Source organism: Octopus bimaculoides, chromosome 7 (genome assembly GCF_001194135.2).
Source record: "Octopus bimaculoides isolate UCB-OBI-ISO-001 chromosome 7, ASM119413v2, whole genome shotgun sequence".
Taxonomy (NCBI): Eukaryota; Metazoa; Mollusca; class Cephalopoda; order Octopoda; family Octopodidae; genus Octopus; species Octopus bimaculoides.
Window position 1 is genome coordinate 85,941,951 of NC_068987.1, and position 6,063 is coordinate 85,948,013.

Below are 6,063 nucleotides of genomic sequence, written 5' to 3' on the forward strand. Positions count from 1 at the left end.
TATTTGCAAGAATATACCTAGATATTTTGGTTTTGAAGGGTCGGTAAACCACAAACGTTAAAAATTTGTCTACGATAAAATCTTTCGATTTCGCTTGATTTTTTATGTTTTGTAACGATTATAAAACGTTTTTCAGATATTAGATCAGATAACCAATATACTTCAAGATATGTGTACATGTATACATGTGTATGTGTATGTACGAGCGTCTGCTTTTGTTAGTGTGTGTGTGTGTGTGTGTGTATGTATCGGTGCGTGTGTGTGTAACTACATACGTATGTATGTATATGTGTGACTTTTTTCATCCAGGTATCTGATAAAGAAATTGACCACAGCATTACAAAAGGTGCTGAAACTGATCTCCAGCTGGAAATGAATAGAATCACAAATATCGAAACGTCCCGTGTAGACGTGCTCACAACATTTCCAAGCGGATATGAAACAAGGACAATACATAGCACATGCGTTCTGCCTGTGGAATGTTTTCACCAAAAGTGCATACTGTTCTTTACACTGATCGTTTAGAAATCAATAGAACCATATTCAGTAGTGAATATTTTGTCGGAATTGTCAGATGAAGACAAATTTATTTCTGGTTGTTTTCCTTTACTCCTGATGCAGTTTCGTTACATATACAAAGCTTAGTGAAAGGGACGGTGCTAAGCCGTTGCAAGACAATACAACTGATAGAGAAGGGAATGGTAATTTTATTTCAAATTATATATAAAAATGAGTGGTCAACGGAGGATGAGGTTAAGATATTAGAAAGAAACATAAACCGTATATGGATATGCAATATATGTTTGTGCTATAGACGTAAGGAGCGTGAGATTTTGGCCGAGGGGCTAAGCAATTACATCAATCCCTGTGCTGAACTAGTTCTTATATTATTGTCCCCGAAAGGATGAAAGGCAAGGACACTCTCTGTGGAATTTGAATTCAGAACACAAAGCCGCGGGAAATGCAGTTAAGCAAGTACGTCTTGGTAACAGTTCTACCTGCTTCATGCTTGTGTGTGTGCAATAATGTCGACATGTGCGTTGTATTACTGCGAACAGTATAAGTTGATTTAACAGGAAATATCGATCAGAAAATGTAAATTCTTACTAGTTTTGAATTCAAATAATGTCTTACTTTTAGAGTAACTTATGAATAAGTGTACATCTAATATGAATATTGATTTCCATTATTATAAATTTATTTTTAAAATACTGTAATAAACAGGTGAGGTTTGTGTTTCAGATTTATATTTCGTAAATTGAAAAAAAAATCAATCTATAAGCTGTAGGAACATGTAAATTAAATGTAAAATCTTAGAAATGTGAGAAGCATTATAAATGTATATCATTATTCTATAATGTATCATAATTTCTATAAAATAAAAAAACTTAATAACATCTCTGCGTGGACGATAATTTAGTTATACAGTGGAAAAGCGATTAAATTCATTCTTTACGTGACTATTTATGATCCTCATATACATAAACAAATTAATAAGAAACGGAGAAAAAAATTGGTTTACAAACAAATCATACAAACTTTTTGCTCATATATTTTAGATATATTATCGTGCTTTTAACATAAGCCATAGATCATGTTCCATTGAGTGTGAAGGAAGCAAAAATATGGCACAAACAGTGAATGATGAAACATATGTAGTCGCTAAATGACCAAAACAGAATATAGAATAACACAAGAAATATTAGCTCCAGTACGGTATAATATAAATATTACATTAGATTTTCTGGAACGAAGAGCTGTGTTTCCTTCAGAGATCCATAGTTCCATACTATTTTTCGAATAAGCGGATTAACTATGCATATTGCTAAACAAAAGACAGTGTTTTATAAAGAGATACAGTAGGGTTAAAATAGGATTAGAATATATTTTTTATCGTATCTTTTATTTTATAATAAAAAAGTATCTGCTATACATCTGATTACTCAGAATATATATACTTACTCTTTTACTCTTTTACTTGTTTCAGTCATTTGACTGCTGCCACGCTGGAGCACCGCCTTTAGTCGAGCAAATCGACCCCAGGACTTATTCTTTGTAAGCCTAGTACGTATTCTATCGGTCTCTCTGGCCGAATCGTTAAGTTACGGGAACGTAAACACACTAGCATCGGTTGCCAGGCGATTTTGGGGGGACAAACACAGACAGATAGATATATACGACGGGCTTCTTTCAGTTTCCGTCTACCAAATCCACTCAAGGCTTTGGTCGGCCGAGGCTATAGTAGAAGACACTTGCCCAATGTGCCACGCAGTGGGACTGAACTCGGAATCTTATTGTTGGTAAGCAAGCTACTTACCACACAGCCACTCCTACGCCTATACTTACTCGTAAGATTAGAAATATCACGCTTCTTATATTTAATACATGTAGTGTATAGAGAATTAAAACTACAAATGAAATTAGCAGGGCTGTATCTAGCTTAGATACAATACTGTTATTTTAATACATTGTATTCATTCAGTCTAAAACCTAAATTCTATAAATACATTGAAGGTGGAAATAAGTGGTGTATTATAAGGGAATTAGGAATGAAGTGAACTGCAAAAGCGAGAGCATGAAAATCATAATACAATAAGATTGGGAATAGTAATGGTAAACAACAGGAAAACAGAATATGGCAATGTTATGCTTGCTGATGTGTATCTACAAGAGGAAATGATGCAGAATACGGTACGGCAGTAATACGCGTCAATTCTAAATCTCCAGGGTTATGATATCTTACGATATTATTACTCAAGTTATGTTCTTATCATAAACATACACAATGTGTTAGCCGTGCGTATTTATATTTCGTTATATATACACATGTGTGTGTGTGCATGTGTGTGTGCATGTGTGTGTGCATGTGTGTGTGTGTAATTAGGTTTATTTCGCAGAAATTGACCAGCCCTAAATATAACAGTATGACAATATATATATATATATATATATATATATATATATATATATATACACACACATATGTCTATGTGAGTGTGCATGCGTGTATGTATGCGTGTATGAGTGTGTAATACATACACACACAAACACACGTATATCTATATATATACATACACACATTCATGTGTAAGCACATATATATGATACATCGTCTATGCGCGCGCGCGTGTCTGTGTGTCTGTGCGTGTGTGTATGGATGGAAGGATGGAGTCAATAAAAACGTTATTGGATACGAAATTTACAGGAATAATTCTGTACTCACAGCGCAGTTATTTCAAGAAAAAATCAACCTCTCTAGAAAATATATCGTTAGAAGACTAATTAGTCAGTGAACTGCAGATACCATATATATATATGTGTGTGTGTGTGTGTGTGTGCGTGTGTGTTTATGTGTGTTTGTTGATTTATATATGTATGTATATATGTATATGCATGTATATAAACACATATACCTTATATATGTGTGTATATATATATACATATATATATTTACATTTCTATGAAATTATAAACGAAACAACTTTACATTAAACTGAAGGCTTCCTGAATATTTTCTGTAGAGTACAAATTTAACATTCTTTAAGAATAGGTACATTCCAGAAAGTTTTGAGTCATTTTCAGGAGAGACATTTATTTCAAACAAGTACAAAACTTTAACGTCACTCGAAATAGAACTCTCTGACATGAACTGTCTTGCTGTAGTGCACCTGTCACTTCATGAGGAACCAGCCGACGCTTATTATTATTATCGAGTGAGAGAGCAGTGTATGCCATCAAAGGGACACTGATGTAAAATATACGAAGCCCAATATCCCCATCATGACTATTCGTCTGATAAGGATACACCAGGCACATGCATCACAACCATATGTGCGCAATATGGTGATCTCATATAGAGATACACAGCGCATGACCTCGCAGGTGAGGGCCAGTTAGAATTTTCTTCAGTCGAGTAGCCCATCCCGCTCAAAAGGTCCCAGAATAAAGTTTGTTTAAGGATGTTGAGCAAAGAATCCATGTTTCCAAAGGGGAATTATTCAAACCCCAAAGAATTCCTCTCAACACATGGTTATGATGCTCCCCCACTACTTCTGCTCGTGATCAGAGATGCACATATCGTCAGCCACCAAGGGACATGCTCAACTGGTTAAGGTCAAACAACTGACAATCAAATCTGTGGCATTGTACAGAATATTTGCTGTAGCCCATCTTTTATACCAAGACAAAACAATGTACATGATAACACTTCCAATCAATTATTATTATTATTATTATTATTATTACTATGAATATTACGATTATTACTATTATTATTATTATTCTCGTAACCACCTTCATCTTCGTCAGCTTGGAGAACAACCAAGTTTTACGGGGAGTAAGATCTGGATTGTAGGAAGAGTGAAGAATTGGTTTGATGCCCGTCTCTGTCAAGTGTTTGATTACCAGGATATAACTGTGGACAGGCGTATTGTCCTGGAGCATTTGATAAGGTGTTTTGTGATTAAATATCCTCCTCATTACCATCAAAACCTTTACATATTAATCTTGTTTACGATTTAGCCAATGGGTTTCGAATGGACGTTGATTGCACCCTTGCGATTGACAGACGGATTACCGTGAGCTTCTTGGTTCGGTTCTACCAGCGGAAAACAGGTGCTGACGCTTCAGCAGGTTAATTCCAATACAATCTGGAGTATTTCACAACTTTTGTGTCTTCGCATAAATAATCCGATTTTTTAAATACTTCTTGTATTTTTCAAAATTAAGATAAACAAAGCTTCTTTTAAATCTAAAATATATTCTCCTTCATTTTCTACAATGCTCTTCCATTTCCCTTGTAGACTTGTAAAGTCTCTCTTTCAAATTTCACTAATCCGCAACGAAAAATACTCCTCCAGTACTGTTCTGACCTCGTCTACAGATTTCATATTTTTCTGCCCAATGAAATTTGACGACTACAGAATATATGATAACCAGATGGGATAATATCCGGCAACTATTTTGGCAGGGGCTTCCTTTCCTATTCAAACTACTTCAGCCTTTGGAATGTCATCCTTGTTGTATGTGGCCGAGCATTATCCTGATGGACCTTTCACCTTGAGACGTTTTTTTCTAGCGCCGACTAGTTTGGGTTTAAAGGTTCAAAGTGGACTAAACAGATACGTTGGTGAAGACCTTCTTTAGCCGGGATGCTGGTCTTTTTCCATTCACTAAACGATCTGTCTTCGGCGCTTGACATTTTTATAGAGAACCCATTTTTCGTCACCAATCACTATTCGTGAGACGTGATAGCAAAGCGCACACGTTCACTCTCTTCGCTCGATTAGACGCGGCAAGTTTGTGATGAACCCATTGACCACTTTGCTGACTTTTCCGATGGCACTCAGGTGTCAATGAATGGTTGAATGACCAAATTCAAGCTTCTCTGATAGTTCCTCAACAGTCACGTTGGGATTTTTTTCCCACTAGGATTTGCAGGACGTCTTCGTCGAGCACTACAGATCTTCAATGAGGCTCGTCTTCCAGGCTGTAGTTTCCAGCTCAGAATTTCTGGAACCACCGTTCAAACTGACTTACACTTATTGTACGATCCCCAAAAACTGCATTAATATTCCTCACACTTTCCGTTGCGCTGTTGCCTTTATTGAACTCATAAAGCAAAATATGCTGAATATGCTCCTTTGGCACTTCCATTATAGCTTTGAAAGAATAACTGTTAAAATCGAGCTGCACTCTTCAAAACTTGTACTAAGAATAAGTACAAGGTTAAATATCTACTTGCTTTTATAGCTGTTGATGCAAGTAGTTTATCCCGGCCCCCTCTGACGTTTAGTTCATGCAATTGAAAAAAGTGCATTATTTATGGAATGACTCAATAGCATGTTTGCCCAGTTTAAATCAGAACTATTTTGCATAACAAGCTTCCAAATTGTCTCCTTCCGTCTCGAATAACAAAATTTGACAGGTCAGCTTATTAGATGCATAACAATGAAGTACATGAGTTACAATTACCTAGGACAGTTATAATAGCTTCCTTGTGCATATGTGTGCGTGTGTATGTATATAAATATATATATATATATATATATATATATATATATA